The following is an 18,951-nucleotide window of genomic DNA, read 5'->3' as shown; positions in this document are numbered from 1 at the left end:
GTGATGACCCAGTGCTCACCTTAGTGGTGATGACCCAGTGCTCACTTTAGTGGTGATGACCCAGTGCTCACCTTAGTGGTGATGACCCAGTGCTCATCTTAGTGGTGATGACCCAGTGCTCATCTTAGTGGTGATGACCCAGTGCTCATCTTAGTGGTGATGACCCAGTGTTCATCTTAGTGGTGATGACCCAGTGCTCATCTTAGTGGTGATGACCCAGTGCTCACCTTAGTGGTGATGACCCAGTGCTCACCTTAGTGGTCACGACCCAGTAGCAGCTTTGTCACTACTGTGCTCCTAAAACCCTTGTTTTTTGTTCTACTCCTCATCCACTCATAGCTGTAGCTTTTTAATATTGCTTAGACTCAAACACACACACACACACACACACACACACACACTCACACACACACACACACTCAAAACATCCAGAAGTTCAAACCGCGATTCTCTCTTTGTAATTACAATAGTATCCGTATGAGAACAATCGCTGTCACTCCTGCAAAGGGAGGAGTCATTTACTTGTCATTTCCCCAGTAGTCAGAGGTCTGGGAAGACATTCTGGTCTTGCAGGCAGGGCTTTCAAATACCTTAACTGGACACTAGGGGGAAGCACCTTCCTTCCAACAGGCCAACAGGCAGCCTGTCATACATTTCCACATTTGAAAAAAGTAAACTTTCATATGTTCAGTTTCTGAAGCGAGAGCTTTAGTTTGCACCATTAAATATATTTATTGAGAATGATGGAATAGATAAACACAGCATTATTTTACTCCTCTGGCATAGATTAAGTTTTAGAAGACTAGTCATTTAAAAATTGCCTGTGAAAAAAATTGGTAATCACAGGTACAACATTTAGAGAAAAATACCTACTGAATCTGATAGCACACTGTCATTTTATACTTATGATATTTTATTATTCTCCTTTTTCAATGCTCGTGGAGACATTCACATAAACACTGAGCAGGACACATCCCGCTGTCTTAGTTTAATTTATTTATCCCTGTCTCCTTAAGTATGAACCTCTCATGTGGCTCACCAATCTGTGCCATTTATTTTCACACCTTCAACATCTCTAGCAGCACGGGGATGGCTGAACAAAAAAAAACCACATGTGATAACTCATTTAGAAACTGCCCCAAGGAAGAGGCTATGTCTTCCATTTCTAACCAGGCACACCTCTGTAAACTGCCTTATATTAACAGACAGGCTACTCCTTAAGAGGAAGGAAGGGGGCAGAAGGAACCCATTGCCACTGCATTTTCTTGGGACAATGCAGTCAATACAACACAAGGAGTCCCGATTTCTGCCTCATTCCTTACCACCAAGCGATATGCCAGAAGAATATGCATATTTGGGGAGCTAATACCAGCAGGTGCATTGATTATAACCCTCAGCATCTGAATACTTTTATCTCTCCTTTTGTTTTTGTTTTTTTTGCTTTGATTCAAAATAGAAAAAGAAAAGAAAAACGCACCTGGCTCTATGGCTGGAGGTACAGATGCACAAACACTCTCTTGGGTGTTTGCTATATTTGAAGTCAGGGAAGTGAGAGGAAAGCCAGCACAGCGTAGATGAGCAGCTCTGTCAATGTTTGTATCTAAACTCCAGACCTCTGGTGGCTCCAGGTGCCACCCTTGTCAGCCCCAGCCTCCTGCTCCTGGTTGGTGAGTGCCGTGCTCTTCTTTGCAGGCAATGCCAGGTAGGCAAGGGCTTGGGTACAGGTGAAGCATGGCAGTTTTCCTTAGCTTATTTTCCATGTGTGTAGTTTTTAGTTACTACTACTTGAGCCAGAACAGTACTTCTGGAGTCTAGCCCAGTAAAACTAAGAGCCAAGGCCATTCATGTACCTACTGAAGTCAGACAGAGAAGCCAGGGTAGACTGGATGCAAAAGTAGAGGCCCTGGCATGGAGGCCAGTTGGAGCTAGACTTTAGATTTTGCTGAATTCAGCCTTCACTGAGAGACAAGGATCAGGTCAGGGCAGATCAGGTTCAACACAGCATGTGGTTGCCTGGTTCCAGAGTGTGTAGGAGAGAAAGTAGAAGATGGTACTGTAAGTAAAACTGTTGTCTCATTTGAATCACTCTTGTCCTTAGGAACAGAACTCCATAGAACCAACCCTGTCCTTAGGATCTCATGAGTGCTCAGGTAGGCTGGCAGTTGCTTGTCAATCTACCTCACAGAAAGAGGTCATGCAAGCCTTCTGGTGGCCAAAGTTTTCAAGAGGATCCTTGAGTGGGAGGTTGAGGACATTGCTGGGAAGAGAACTGAGAAGTTCTGTCTTTGTTGCCAAGTTTAGGGGGGCAGAGGTCACAGCTAACTGTGTGGGGCTTGGGCAGCTGCAGGGGAAGAAATCCTACTTACCTCCAGGAGCCAGATTTCCCTGCTTAGGTTTCAGGAGCCACGAGGCCTCCATGCTTTATTTTGGCAGAAACAGGAAATTGGCCAAGGCAGGAGTTCTTTGGTCACTTGGGTTGTGTGTTTGCCCTGCCTGAGGCAACTTATTAGGAAGAAAGTTTAATATAGGCTCGTGTTGTGAAGATTTTAGTTCACGATTGGCTAGCTCAGTTGCCTTAGGTCTTTGTTGAGGCAGGACATTCTGTGGGGACACATGGTAGAAGATGCTGCTCACATTATGGTCACAGAGAGCAAAGAGATAGAGAGAAGGCTGAGTCAGCACTATTCCTTTCAATGGTATGCTCCTGATAAGCTAACTCCCTTCTACCAGAGCCTGCTTCCTAACAGTCATACAACACTCAGTAGTCCCAGAGGCTGAATAGCAAACCTTCAGTATTCTGCTGATGCACTTCAGTGGTCACTTCAGATCCCAAACAACCGAAAACCCCATGGTTTATAACCATGTGTGCATGTATGGCTGCCTATTCATGTTGGTTATAGGTTTCCATCGACCCGATCTCCATCTCTAGTCCAACGTCTACTGGTTTCTTTGTACCTGTTGTGAAACCAGCTTGGGCTGCTATCATATATTACCACAGATATGCAGCCTTCCTAGTTCTGGAGGTTGGAAGCCCGTGATTCATCTGCTGGCAAATTCATAGACACTTAGGTCTTCTGTCTGTGAGGCCACTTTGATCCAGGGCGGAGTTAGGGCAAGAGTTGTTTTATGGCCTTTCTCCTTCTGGAAATGTCCACACATCTCCATAAGCGCATAAATGAAATTTTACTTGCATAAATAAGTTATTTATCAGCCATTGCCTTATAGCTGGGGCTAGAAAGGTGTTGGTCTCTACAACTCAAATGGAGCTAACTTTTGGGTTGTAGTATGAACCCACCCAAAGCAAGGCATAGCCTGATGACCAGAGTTCGACATAATACGGAGTCACTAAGAGGATGCCATAGAGTTCTCTCTCCATCTGCTTATAATCTTATGGAAGAAACCCATAGTAAGTTCACAGCGGTATCATTTTTTACTTCTTATTTATATGTAAATCAACATGTCAAGTTCTAATGGCCAGGGCACTTGGCTTTTCCTTAGGTCAAATGTGGCTCTCCAACTGGCTACAAATCACTAATAGAGGGATTTGAAGCATATTCTCAGATACTACCACAGCAGCCTGCAGTCTATTCCTGCAAGAAGGCATATAGGGACAGTACATTAAACCCAATGTAGGGTGGGGTCTTTCTCTCCTTATCACTTGTTCCTCTGTTACTGCAAAGGCCCCTGCTCCCTCTGACCTTCAGGGCTTTGAATACCTCATGACAACTGCTCGTTATATTCTCGAGCAGTTAAGGGGTAGATGGAGATGGCTTGACAGTTTCCTGGACTTTGTTAGAGATCAGTTTGTCATCTCACTGATTTTTTTAAGAAATGCTATATAACTGAAATATAATTTCAGAGACTTTGTTAAGTTGCAACAAAATTTCCTCCTCACTTCAAGCAATCAGGACTCATTCTTACTAGATTAATGGTCCTAGAACGTCTTTTTTGCATCCCATTCCCTACAACGTAACTGCAATTTTCATGGGGCACAAAAAGAGACAAAGCCCACGAATGGATGATGCAGGTATCTAAGCTACTAAATTGTGAATAAAATCAGCAGATGATTGTCCCTGAGTTTTTAACATGCAGATTTTTGTTTGGAATTCAATGAATGGTGGGGCAGTTTTTTTGACAAAAAAAAAAAAAAGTGGTATTCAGAAACCGTGTCTATAAACCGTGCCTATAGAAACATAATTGGCAGAACCGAGCTTATGGGTAGTGCATTTTTCATCGGTGCATATATCAGCTCTTGATGTCATTAGGCTTATAGGAACGGAGATGTTACAGTCAGTCTCTGGCCTGCTTGAGAGTTGTCACTGATGTTCTGGGTACCTTTCTGCACTATGGTGGCTGCTTTCACGCTGAGGTGCCTCGTGTTCAGTGGATGAAACTGCAGAAGTTTACTTTTTCACAGTCCTGGAATTGGAACTTCTCAGCTACTATGGTGCAGGGCTGCTTTCATCTGAGATTTTGCTCCTTGGTTTGCAGATGCTGGACAAGTCCCTAAAGAAGATGCCAGCAGCAGTGGTGGGAAGACACAGTCAAAAGCTCTTCACAGCAGCAGGGGGCATTTGTTTTAGAAACCTACACTCAGGCAGGGCAGGGTCCTGTGCCAGAGAACAGTTCAGGACTAGCAAGAGTGAGGTAGACTTAGTAAGCTTAGGAAAAAGGCAGTACACAGTCTCAAGAAATGAATGTTAGCTTCTTAATAGACACACACACCTCCTCGTCTTTACTATAGCTACGCTTATGATTTTGTAGCTCCCCAAGTTACATTGCTTAAATGGTGTAATTCAGAGCAAGATTTACAGAAGAGAAATTTAAAAGTTAAATATAAATTTTTAAACTTGGTTTACTCATTTCTCCCATCTAAAAGCACTTCCTTTTGTAAATAAAATTGTGAGACAGATTCATGGGGTGAGATTTAGGCTTATGCATGAGAGAGGCGGGCTGATGAGTGATCCTAAAGGCAATGCTTACCGGATATGAGCAAGCATGGCTCCTTTGTTGGTTTTAGCATCCTTCTTTGAGGTGACTTTAGGAAAACACACAACTTTGTTGGCAATTGTGTCGTTGTTTGCTATGAAGTATCTTTGACTTTGAGTCAGTGGGACAGTCAGGGCATCCTTCCTTTTTCTTTCCTTTTTGTCTTCTCCACCTTTCTATCTTCATGGTGATGTGTTGGTAGGTCATAACCGTTGTCACCCTATATGTCCTTTTTCAGGAGTGTAAGTGAGGATGTTTGTTGGTCTAATGTGTTCAATATGGTTTCACCCCCCCCCCTTTGATACAGTTTGAATATACTCATGTGCTCACGTGTTTCCAGTAGACTTTGATACTTTCATTAGACTATATACTTGAAAGGATAAGTTATCAGTCTGTGCCTCATGACTGGTGCTGGACAAGTGGTGGCATCCGTGTGCACAACGAGATGCATTATCCTGCTTCTGCACTCAATATGAAGCCATGTGCTGCTTGTAGAATAAAGTTATTCAGGGCAAGACACAGGCTGAAAGCCACTGCTTCATATAGTTCATAGTCACTTAGAACAAGGACTAGCCTGCCCCTGCCCTACAGTTCCTTGCTTTAACTCTGTGTAAGCTATATTGATAGGCTTTCTGGGCAAGTGAGCGGGAGATTTGACAAAAAGACCTTTAATGTCGTGCATTGATCTAAAGATTCATGGTCTTCACTTAACAGCAGCAACTGTTTCTATATTTTTCAACAATAAGGTATTTATCTTAACTCTTCCAGGATATCTTCTATTTATCTCTTTTCGATGTGTAAGGCCTGTACTTCATATTCTAGCTCTTTATTTAATTTAATTAATTTATTTGTTTTGGCATAAGGTAGATGCTATGAAGACAAAATAGCAAAACATTGTTTCTTTTGTTTGGTGAGTAAATTATTTTATGAACTACATTACAGTGGTTCATCTGCTTCTCTGATTATAACAAAATATTGCATATTGTACTTGGAAGAGATTTAAAGGACTAGAACATTATTTTAGAAGGTATAGTTAATCCCCACTTGATTCACATGACTGTGTGGTTCATACTGTGCTTTGTAATCTGCATATCCTATGTTAATTAATCAACCAGTTATTTACAGAGATCTTCTATCCTGGGCTGGATCCATGGGTTAGCTAGCAGTAAACCTTTGACTGAAGATGTGAGTGTGTTTACTTTGCTGTCTTCGTTTGCGTTCTAACACACCTAGCTCAGATTTCTCTTTTCCATGATTTGAAGAAGCCATAGGAGGAAGATGTAACTTCTACCTTAAATGGTTCCCAGAATGTTAGAGAATATAGGTGACTAATTAACTCCTCAGAAAGGAAATGGACATTCGTCCTATGGGAGGGAGACACACTTGGGTCAGACTCTTATCTTTTCTCTTCTTATATGACACGAATGGAATTTGTACATCTATACATGCCGTACAGGTTCCTGGAGCTACAGGCAAGCCCAGATTGAAGAGGCAGCAAGCCAGCCATGAAGTTATTTGGGCTTCATGTGGTGAGACAGACTTATGGTATCTGTCATCACATAATTTTGGATTTTATTTTTGTGGCTGCTAAGATTAACTTATGAGCAATATTCCCTCGTTCAAGTTTGGATAACTGTTACCAATATTAATAGCATGTCACATTTATTTATTGAGTTCTAGACTAAGCCCTAATAAACATTATCTTTCAAGAAGGGTAACAGACCCTTCTGCAGTGAAGTCCCATACCACTCTCTTCCAGCCACAAGAGGAACATCTTTTAAATCATTAAGGCATTTTTAAATCACTAAAGCTGGAAATGATCATTGGTTAGTGACATTCAGAGGATAGGGGAACTCTGTGCTTTAATGTAGGCTGCTGATTACAGATAGAAGCAGGCTTTGCTCATATGCTGCTCAGTGACCTCCAAGCGAAGTGTGAATTTAATGATAGTTTAAAAATACCCCAAGTCCAGGACACTATGGTTTTTTTTTTTCCATTTCTTTCTTATTTTTCTTGTTCTTTGAATTTGTGAATCAGGCTCTTGTTTTGTGACCGAGAATAGCCTTTAACTCATAATATATCTCAACTGACATGCACCCTGACAACTGCCCTGGATCTGCATGATAAATTGTGTCCTCTCTGATGCTATGGGTACATGATCAGGTCGTGATGCCTAAGAACTCTACATAGAAAGAGTTCCCCAGCAGCTGAGCAGGCTGTGACACACATGCCCCATGTCACCCACTTGTTTTGCCCTTACACGAGCCTTCTGAATTCTTGTATTTCTGTGATTTGACTGACAAACATTGGGCTGCCATTTTGAGGACATCATTTATCATTTTCTGGGACTCCTGCATGTCTCTGGTTGGACACTTCCCTGGGTTTACTCTTAACTTTGGTAGATTAATTATTCTAGGAAGTTCTTGAGAAAGATACATGGATGGCAAATTTCAGGATGGTATGCATCTAGAAATGATTTTATGTGGTTCTTCTTATTTGGTTTATATTTTAAGTGTCACCAGGACATTTAAACATGCCATAATAGCCCCCGCATCCCCAATCCCTGCATTGCTAGAAAGGGTTCCCTCTTTTTTCATATAACAAAGGCAGTAAGATACAAGCAGTTACAACTTTATTGGATCATAGAACTGTCAGTATAATACAGTGAGACTTGAGTAGAGGTAATAAATCTGTAGTTGATTGAATGATAGTGCTTACCACTCAGGACTACCTTGTAATATCTGTGATTTTTGCCCCTGCAGCAAAAGACACTAGACTGGTGACTATCAGAAGGAACTGTCCTGTTGAATCATACACCCCATCTGTTTATGTCACCATGTTATAACACTAAGAACTCTAAAAGCAATATGTAAACTAGGACAGCTCGCCCCTGAGATCCTGGAGAGTCTCTGGTCTCCACCTCTCATTCTCCATAGATGTAGTAAGATTATACATGGTTGCTAATCTTTTAGTAACTAAACGTGAGTCATTAGGTGTATGCACCAAGTGCTAATATACACTGAGCAATCTCCCCAGCCCTCAGGATGTCTTAAGAATGCTTAAAAAACAAAATCCCTTAGGAAAACCCAGTTAACATTGTGGCCGTCCAATTTATGCCCCTCTTAAAAAATAGCATTAGGATTTAGAAAATAGAAGGAATTTTTTGTTTACTTAATTTGGCAACTTCTAAAAACTGTGTAACTGAGTAGTGAGGTATATTAAAAGCTCTGAGAATGTACTCCTAGCATTTCCTTGCCTATCTTATGATGACATCTAGAATGCCCTGAATTCGTTAGCACATGATGCAATATGTAACATATATTTATATGCATCTACAATATGTATTTTACCATCTCAGAAGACCACTTCATCAATAAATAGGAAAGAACTACAAATGAGGTATCTGTGATGCCTATTCTTGGTTGACAGCTTGACTACATTTGGAATTAACTAAAATCCAAAAGGACACAACTCTGGGGTATTCTTGCTTAATTTGGAGTGGGAAGGTCCACTTCTAGTCCAGATTTCTGAGGTGGGAAGGCACACCTTTGATCTGATCCATGCCTTCTGCTGGAACCCTATGTAAAGGCATGCAAGAAGAAAGCTTTTGTTCTTTGCCAACATTTTCTCATCTCACTAGCAAGTCAGTTTCTTCACTGGCATTAGAGCCCAATTCTGGCATATACTGAAGACTAGCTAAGACATACAAGCCTTGTGGACCTAACAACTACTGAACTCTTGGGTATTTAGCCATAGTTAACAATTGTTGGATTAGCTGGACCACAGCCTGTAAGTCATTCTAATAAATCATATACATCATTCTGTAAGTGCATTCTTATAGAATATATCTTATATCATTCTATAAGTTCTGTTATTTTAGAGAACCCAAGAGTCTCTTTACTTTCTCTACTGCTAAATGTTACTCTTGTGTTGAGACTTAATGTCTCTATGGCTGGGCTGGGCTCTGGATAGGAAGAACTGTTGAAAGGCATATATATGGTTTTAATCACTCAGTATACTCTCCATCCTTGAATTAACCAATATGTTACAGTGATGATAAAGGTAGAAAAGACACTAATTCTAGGATTGTCTTAGACTTTTATAAGCATCATCTCTCCAGGGCTTGTGACAACTTTGGGACGCAGCTCAGATTGGAGACATGTGCTAAGCATAGTGGAAACTTCTGACCTTAATCCTCATCAACAACAAAAGTGTTTTAAACAGTAGGGCTTCAGGTATGGGTCTGTGCCTGAGAGTGCTTACTGCCCTTAGGAAGGACTTAGGTTCAGTTTCCATCACCTATATGGAAACATATAGCCTCCTATGACTCCAGTTCTAGCAGATCCAGTGCCCTCTTCCAGTCTCCTGGGGCTCCTGCACTCACGTGGTGCATATAAACCCAAACGAGCTCAAACATATACATACACATGCATTTTTTCAAATTAAAATAAACAAAATAGGACTTTCCCCCCAAATATAACAGACCCCATATATATTTACATTCATATGCATGCATAATTATTCAAAACAACTTTGTCTTGAGTCTTTTTTTACTGGATATTTTCTTTACTTACATTTCAAATGTTATCTCCTGTCCTCATTTCCCCCCTCCCAGAAACCCCTATCCCATTCTCCCCTCCTACCCCTGCTTCTATGAAGTTGTTCTTGTACCCACCCACCCACTCTCACCTCCATGCCCTTGATTCCCCTACACCGGGCTCCTTCATGGCAGAGTTGGGCTTATGGTTCTTTCCATGTCTCATAAGCGTTGCCCCTGGAAACCTTCAGCAGAAGAGTAGCAGGTGGGAGTCAGTTTCTCCTTCCTTTGATTTTTGAAATGGCTCCTATTGTATTACTTGGAGGGCATAGTTTTCTTTCTCGTTTCCTCTCAATTTTCAGGAAGCTTGATTTCATCATTCTCTAACTTTAAGCCATCTCCATAAGATCTTCACACAAGCATGGAGAGTGTTTATGAAAGGAGTGCATTGCGTGCTTCATGGCAGCTTTACCTGTGACAATAGCTTTAAATCACAGACTTCTGTTTCCTTCCTGAGGGTGCGATTTCCCCTTTCTATTTCGTGAAAGATTGCATTCTCTGAAACAACCTCCATTTATTTTATGGGACTATCCACTTTTCTTTTTTTCTATACACCATTATATCTTATTTCATAATAGTATTAAAATTATTTATATAAATTTATTACTTATATATTTACTTTTTATTATGGGGTATGAATGGGACTCAGATTTGTAAAATACACTCTGGAATGAAAGAGTAGGTTAATGCAAAGTATTGATAGGTCTTTGGTATCAGATCTTCCCTCCTGCTAGGCTCAAATTTTCAAAATAATCCCCAGCTTTTCTTTTTGAAAATCTCTCATATTTTCATTGACTCGAGTGTTGAGGCCATCACCAGAATTTTATTTTCCCTTTCTGGTTGCCTCTGAGGGCAGAAATACCCCATGTCCTTGCACATTGTGGGGGCTACAGGGTAGAGCTGTCAGAGGTAGCTATCTTCCTAAATTCAGGTGTGAGCACAACTCACGTCTGTGGCTTAGCTTTATCAAAACCCACTTTAGTAAGGGTTCTTTAATAATCCCTTTAACCTCCCTTTCCACCAGCGTTACTGGAGAGCTTAAGGGGGATGTGGACCTGTTTAGAAATCGTTCTTTGGGAGCGATTTCAATCTTTGTTGTCTGGATATCAGCAGTCTAGTTCGCAGGAATCAGCAATAGTAGCTTGATCTACTCACAAACACCATCAGAAATCATCAATGGCAGTTCAATCCAGAAGAAACCACAGGGCTCTGCCAATTGGCTGGAGTCTGGGAAAGTGGCAAGTAACCGCCTGAATATCATGAGAAGTTCTTTGTTGTGTTTCTCTCTACGAAGCCAAGGAAGAAGGCAAAGCAAACCAATGCCACCAATGCCATAGTGCCAGCATCAACAGAGCCCAAAGAAGACCAGCAAACAATGGCAAGGTGATTCAATGCCACAGCATTGGTCCACTGTCTGTTAGGTTGTACTTATATTCTTTCCAAATATCCTGTGTCTTCTTAAGCATCCACTCTAGCAAAACATCACATGCCCCTTTTCTAGGCCACTTCCAGAAAAACACCACATGTCTGTTCTCAGCAAGATGCCCTCCCATGTGTCTTGTTCAGCAAAAATGTCCTCCCACCTGTCTGCTTCAGCAAAAATGTCCTCCCACATGTCTGCTTCAGCAAAACATTCTTTCATAAAACAGTTTCCAGAAAAACATCACATGATACAACTGAGTCTTAAATATTTTAGTTTGTCATAGATTAATATATGTTGATAGAAATGTAAGGTTATTTTGTTTAATTATATATTGATTGTTTATTGTATCTTGACAGAAATTTAAGGTTGTTTTGATTGGCTATTGTTCAGTGATAGAAACTTAAGTTTGTTTTGACTATTGTTTGATATATTGTACACAAGCAGCTTATTTAAATGTGATATAAAGTTCTATTTTTATGGTTCTCATAATTATTTCTATGTGTGTAGATTATTAATGTTAGAGAAAAAGACAATTCTTCAAGACAGAAAGGGGGATATTATATGGAAATTTCTGGTTTCTTTAACAACTCAGTTGTGTTATGTGATGTTCTTTTAGAAGCTGTCTGTTGAGAGGGCATGGGATATTTTGCTGAAGACAGTTGACAGGGCACATGATGTATAGGAAGAATAAAGATAGAACCACACAGACAGTGAGAGGACACTCTTGCATTTCCATCCCATGAAATACTTCTCTGTTCTTTGTTGGTCTTCTTCGGTCTTCACCTCACAGAGGGAAATGTACCAAAGAACTTCTTGTGGTATTCTGGCTGTTTCTGGACACTTCCACTGACTTGTGCTGATTTGTTGGAGCCTAGCTGCTTCTGCTAGATCATACACTGATACCATTCATGTTTGGTGTTTGCTTTTGAATCTGACTGCTGGTTTCCAGACAATAAAGAGTGGAATCACCCCCAATGAACTACTTCTAAATGGGTCCACAACTTCCTTTTTCTATGAATGTTCTTTTTCCCCTGAACTTTAAATAAAGTAGGTTTTGAAAAGTCTAAGCCTACAAATATTAGTGTGTTTTCTTTGGGAAATGATTATATATCACTATGTAATTCCTCAGAAAAGGTTTTTGGTTTGCTTGTTTGTTTTGGTTTGTTTTGGTTTTGTTTGTTTGTTTGTTTGTTTTTGTCAGTATTCAGGATTGAGCCCAGGGGCTCATACATGTGTTACCACTAAACCAGAGTCACAGCCTGAATGTAATGCCTTAACTTCTATCACAGTCTCATTAAAGAAAGCTGACTCTACTAGGGCTGAGACTTCTTGCCCACCTTTCCTCTACATGCTGGGATTTTGTCTGTCTTCAGCTTGTACAGTTCTTCTGCATAATGACACAACGGCTATGAGTTCGTGCGTGTAACTACCCTGCCACATGCAGGAAACACTGCTTCTTTTAGTCAAGTACCATCTTTGGCTTTCATAATCTTTCTGCTCCTCCTCCCTTCTCAGTGACCCCTGAGCCTTACGAGGAAGGAGGTTATGATATAGATGTCCCATTTAGGAAGGAACATTCTACAGACCCCTTTTCTCTACACACAGTAGCTAGTTGTGGGTCTTTTTATTAATTGCCATCTACTGTAAAAATAAAATAAAGTAAAACAATCAAAAACCAAAGGCTTCTCCGATGAAGGTGGAGAGGAGCACTAGCCTATGGATATACTAGAAAATCATTAGAAGTTAATTTAACACTACGTCTTATTTAGCAGACTAGCAGTAATAGCTTTTCCTTAGGGCCAATGACTTATCTAGTCACACTATTTTGATTAAACAGTGATGCCAAATATGGGTTTCAACTTGTGGAGAGGACTGTAAATCTCATTAGAAACTGGTTGGTTACTTTCATGACCTATATGTCACTATTACACCAGTGGGCATGTATTGCAAGGTTGGTCATTATTGTAACTCACAGGGTTCACATCTGGGTAACACTGATTATTACCAGCGTTATTCTCCTTGGTAGCATGGAGGGACAGAGCACGTTCCAGTACTGTGACAGCCAGCCAGGAGGAATGAAGTTTCCATGTAAGTACCAGCTTGATTTTTCCATGTTCTATTACTCAATCCAACATTCTTTAATCATAGTAGTCCTTGAAAAACTGAAAGTACATGGGATGTATCTCAGCACAATAGAGACAATATATAGTAAGCCTGCAGCCTACATCTTGCTAAATGGGAAAAAAAAAACCCACAAAACCCTTCAATCATTTTCACTAAAATAAGGAACAAGACAAGGATGTCTACTCTCCCACTACCTGTTCAGGTAGTAATTGAAGTCTTAGATGGGCAATGGGATGAATTAAGGTGATAAAGGTGATACAAGTAGGAAGGAGTCAAAGTATCCTTATTTGAAGTTGATATAGTCCTATACACAAAAGAGCCTAATGACTACTCCAGATATGACCTATAGCTGATAAACACACTCAGCAAGCTAGCAGTGCATAGTTAGTTTCTTTTGCTGTGATAAAGCACCATGACCAAAGCAGCTCAGGGAAGGAAGGGCTTACTTAATCTTACAGCAGGGAAGTTGGGGCAGGAACTCAGGCAGAGCACTGGGCGTAAAACTGATACAGAGACCATGGAGGGGTGCTGCCTACTGGGCTACTCTTTCTGGTTGCTTAATCTGCTTCCCCACAAAACTTAGGACCATATGCCCAAGGTTAGCTCACCCATACCCATGGGCTAGGCCCACTCACATTAATCACCAATAAAGAAAATTCCCTATAGACAATATGGATGGAGGTATTTTCTCAGTTGAGGTTCCTCCTCCAGATAATTCTAACTTTTGTGAAGTTGACAAAAACAAAAACACAAGGAAGATGTAAATCAAACACACAAAACTCAGTAGCCTTTCTACATACACACAACAAGCGTATTTAGAAATAATCAGAAAATAACAGCAAATTCACAACAGATTCAAAGATATATTGGTATAAATCTCGTAATAAAAGCAAAAGACTTGCACAATGAAAACTTTAAGAATATGAAAAATTGACAGAGCTCTCATTGTTCATGGATTGGTAGGGTTAATATTATAAAAATGGCCATTCTACCAGATGCAATTCATAGTTCCCTATTAGAAACATTCATGCCTTTTATGTCTTTGCATTCTAGCTTGTAAGAGCCCATTCGTCTATCCTGGATCTCCAGTTCTTGTCCTGGCTGGACCCGCTCTCCTGATGTACCCACGCGAGGCCTTGCCAGCAGCATTGGAGTGCGTTGAGTTCTAACATTTACACTGATTCCTTCATAGAGGTTCCATATTTATCACTTGTTTATGATTCTGGGTATCAATTTCTTTTTCTACAAGGGCCCTAACGTATCATTGATAACTATTATAAATATTCTATCTGTTGATTATAAAGTCTGCCTCATGCTTGTGACTGTGCTGATATTAACATTGCTGTTTGAGATATATTTGTCTCAAATGTCTCATTATGAGGTAAAAAAAATCAGACAAGCATTTTGAATAGCAGCAACTCTGGACAGGATATCTATAGTATATAGTAGTATATAGTATATAGTAATCTATAGTATGGGGCTTTATGTCAAGTTGCCTAGGAGATAGTCTTTATTCCCTGTTTTCTCTGGCTGTATGTGCCATGGTCTTCATGTATCATTTTGTGCACATTTATTCATCCCATTCTTGCCTTTAGGATGTTCTGGGTGCTTTCTAACTAAATTGGAAGATGCTCACTTTTTAAAAAGGGTCTTCACTTACCAAATTAGAAACATAAAGATGTGACGCTGACGGTTGATCCATTGTTATGGATGTGTCTGAGAACATTTACACAGAAATAGAAAGTGATGTGACTGTGAGAAGTATCTGCTCATAGACTAGGACCCAGTGGGGTAAAAGTGCAAGAAGAGATCACTGAGACAAGCATTCTCTTTCTCTCCTCTCTCTCTGTCTCTCTGTCGCTCTGTCTCTGTTTCTCTCTCTCTCTCTCTCTCTCTCTCTCTCTCTCTCTCTCCCCCTCCCTTTCTCCCCCCTTCTCCCTACCTCTCTCCTCCTTCTCCCTCTCCCACTTTCTGTTACCCATTGCTCCGAGACTGCTCTCTCAAACTCTCTACCTTGATTTCCTACCTCACCATTACCCTGAAGCAACAAAGCTAGCCAACCCTGAACTGAAACTTCTGAAAACATGACCAGTATGCATCTCTTACCCTTTAACCTGCTTCCTTGGGTATTTGTTACAGTGGTAAAAATCTGACACGTTCAGAATAGTAAGCTAATAGAAAAAAGCAAAATTTTGCCAATATGTTTTTGAATCTAATTGCAATGAAAAAAATTCTTAGATATGCCCATATAGTAAAAGTATCTAGGAAGAAATAGAAAACTTTAATATGTCTATGCCTCTTCAATATCCTGAAACTATTATGGAAGTTTCCTGGTGAGTCAGAATTCTGGGTCAAATGGCTTCATTGTTAAATTGTCTTAAATTTTTACAAAGCCAGCAACCAATTCTAAACCAATTCCTCTGAGAATACTAAAATGATAACTGTGAAGAGAGTCCTCAAAATGGATGCATACACTATTTTTCCAGATTAAAGAAAACACTATCGTATGAATGAAAGTTTCCTTAAACAGTAGGTGACATTGCTGTCCAGTGTGATGATAAGAGTCATAATAAATTAAAGCTTGGGGGATAGAAGACAAAGAATAAGAAAGTTCTCACTGAAGGGAGAGACAATTGTTCTCTCTCCCAACATCAGGATTTACTGGAAAGCAGTGTGTGGTCATTAGACAGTATAGGAATAGAGGATATTGAACCAAGCAGAGTCCAGGCAAACTGATCTAAAACTAAAGTTCTGTTGTGCCAAACATTTGCAGGCATACATTCAGTATGGTGTCCTAGGCACACACAGCTGCTGAATCAGGAGACACATCAACATGGAGATGGCCTCACTGATATAGCAGGGGCAGAGTGTATTCTCCATTCTTCAGGGAGTTAGACTTTGCAAGGCCTCGGTGCCACGAAGAGCATCCTTCTCGGTGACATCACAGGGACAAATTTGCCTCTTCTGAAGTGAGGTCTTGAGAGCGTCCTACACCTCGGCTGGCTGCTCCTCATCTATGGCAAGATCATCCCCTTCCTGTCTTCTCATGATCATCTCCATCAATGATTCCCTAGTGTAGAGGAATGCCAGTGTGGGGGAGGTGGGAGTGGGTGAGTGAGAGGGGGAGCATCCTCATAGAAGCAGGGGGAGGGGGGAAGGGGGTTCTGGAGGGGAAACCAGGAAAGGGAATGACATTTGAAATGTAAATACATAAAATAATTAATAAAAACGGAAAAAATAAAATAAAATATTAAAAAAATCAGTTGTTTGTTTCTTAAAGACAAGAAAGGAGAAGAGGGACATTGGAACTAGTTGGGAAGAGTAAGGAGACAGTGAAAGTAGGAAAAGGAAATGAGAGTGAGTAGCCAGTTGTATATGACCTAATATATTATATATAATATACATTATATATAATTATGTGTAAGTATAATATTTTATATACATATATAACAATCCATACATATATAAAATATAATTATATATAATATGCTCAATATGCATAGTTATATAATATATAATTTAATATATACTATATAGTATATATAATGTATTAGGTCACATATGTATATAATATATGAAAATGTCATAATGAAACTAATCAGATAATTAGTATGTAAAAATAAAAGCTAGAAAAAAATCATGTTTTTATGAAGAAAATGTGAATTCTCTTTGTTTTATTGCTTTAAATTCGGTCTTTCATGCAGGACCTTTCTCTCACCTTCCCAGGCACATTAAGAAGACAATTAAGTTCAAGAGAGAAACACCGCCTGAGCCCCATTATACCCAAGAGTTTTCCTCTTCACCACAGAGTAAAGGATCATTTAACTTTTCTGATTATTTCAGTGGGCTAGCTGAGAGATTTATAAACTGACAGTGGGATTTCTTATAGACATTCCAGATAACGAGGTGAACAACATTGTGTTTAGCGTGGGAGGGGCCCGGCCCCTGAAATGTTGTTTACCAAATCGCCAGCTGGATCTTATCACCGGCAAACAGATTTACTTTTCACACACATTATTTTTCAGAGGCATCTGAAATTCAATGTGGGTGCTGAACCTTCAAATATGTTTGACGGAGTTTGTCTGCTGGAAAACTAAATAGCATTGAACTTGAAATGTACTTCCCCCCGACTATCTAAATCAGACTTTCAGCAGGACACAGCTAGGATGAAGTGGCTTCTCGCCTTCCATTTTCAGTCTCAGAGTGAGGCAGGAGGAAGCCCCGCTGACCTTGCTGCGGCAGCCTCCAGCCGCTCTGTGGCCAGCCTCTTTGTAAGGGTGAATTGTTGGTTTTATAATAGCTGCCTATCCAGTGTTGCTGAAGTAGTTTGAAGAATGGGAATGTGTAATTTTACAAGGCCCCTAAGATGCCTGATTTCTACCTATTAAAACTATAAAATTTCGAAAACGCTGGCCAAAACACATCATCAAAAGCCTATTTCCTAACTGGTAGTTGAGGCGGTCTCACTCCCTCCCCTTCCTCTTTCCTACACACTGTTCCCCCCTTCTTATCCTCTTTGTTTCCTCTCTGTTCTCCTCTTCCTTTAGATCTTTTCAGATACAGTTTCTTGAGAATACTTCTTTCCTATAAACTGTGAGGTTCAGTAAACCTCGTCTTCCTTCGTCTCAACTTATTTTCTTATTTTACTTCTGGATTTTTTTTTCTTTTACACATTGGATACTTAGGAGTACCTTGCCTAATTTCTCTTTATTTATGCATTTGTTTTTAAAATTTTACTTATTTATTCACTTTACATCCCAATATCAGTGCCCCTCTCCTCCCACTATCCCCTCATGAAGCCTTTCTCCCATTTCACCCTCCTCCCACTATCTACCCTATTCCACCACTCCCATCCCCTCACCTCCGACCCCCTCACTCCCCTTCCCCAACTCCACCTTTGGCATATCCTCTCCCACTAAAGCCAAACAAGGCAGCCCAGTTAGGGGAATAGGATATACAGGCAGGCAGGCAGGCAGGCAGGCAGGCAGGCAGGCAGGCAGGCAGGCAGGCAGGCAGGCAGGCAGGCAGGCAACAGATTTAGGGACTTCCCCTGCTCCAGTTGTTGGGGGACCCACAAGAAGACCAAGCTGCACATCTGTTGCATATGTGCAGGAAGCCTAAGTCCAGCCTGTGCTTCCTCTTTGGTTGTCAGTTGGTTCAGTGTCTGGGAGCCCCTAAGGGTCCAGGTTAGTTGATTCTGTTGGTCTTTCTGTGGACTCCCTGTCCTCTTTGGGTACCTTAATTCCCCCAGCCCCCAAATTCTTCATAAGCCTCCCCAAGCTCCATCTCATGTTTGGCTGTGACTCTCTGCATCTCCCTGCATTGGCTGCTGGGTGGAGCCTCTCAGAGGACAGTTATGTTAGACTTCTGTAGGCAGGGACAGCCCCTGTTCCACTTGTTGGGAGACCCAAGTGAAGACCAAGCTGTGCATTTGCTACATATGTGCAGGGGGCCTGGATCCAGCCTGTGCTCACTCATTGGTTGGTGTCTCAGTCTCTGGGGGCTCCCAAGGGTTAGTTATTTCTGTTGGTCTTTCTGTGGAGTCCCTATACTCTTTGGGTTCCTCAATTCTTCCCTTAACTCTTCCATAAGACTCCCCAAGCTCCATCAAGGCTAGTCCTCACTTTATGTTCTATTAAATTTAGTGTATCTGGTTTGATGTTGGGGGTCTTTGATCCATTTAGACTTGAATTTTGTGCAGGGTGATTAATAAGGATCTGTTTGCATTCTTTTACATATAGGCATCCTGTTAAGACCAGAACCATTTGTTGAAGGTGCTCTCCCCTTTCCATTGTGTGGTTTTGACTTCTTTGTCAAA

General features: G+C 40.8%; 1 long non-coding RNA gene across 2 annotated transcripts; it reads left to right on the top strand.

The window, feature by feature from the left end:
• The first annotated feature begins 1,630 nt into the window (after positions 1-1,630).
• Gm32259 lies at positions 1,631-16,219 on the top strand. 2 transcript variants are annotated; one of them, XR_872635.1, is made up of 4 exons: positions 1,631-1,702; positions 13,036-13,097; positions 14,187-14,286; positions 15,907-16,219. It is a non-coding gene; the product is annotated as a predicted gene, 32259 (long non-coding RNA). The 2 variants fall into 2 exon arrangements; XR_381416.2 differs by lacking the exon at positions 1,631-1,702 and having other exon boundaries at positions 12,774-13,097.
• The last annotated feature ends 2,732 nt before the right edge of the window (positions 16,220-18,951 follow it).

This window comes from Mus musculus, chromosome 12 (assembly GCF_000001635.26).
Source record: "Mus musculus strain C57BL/6J chromosome 12, GRCm38.p6 C57BL/6J".
Lineage (NCBI taxonomy): Eukaryota > Metazoa > Chordata > Mammalia > Rodentia > Muridae > Mus > Mus musculus.
This window is presented reverse-complemented; position numbering and strand designations above follow the sequence as displayed.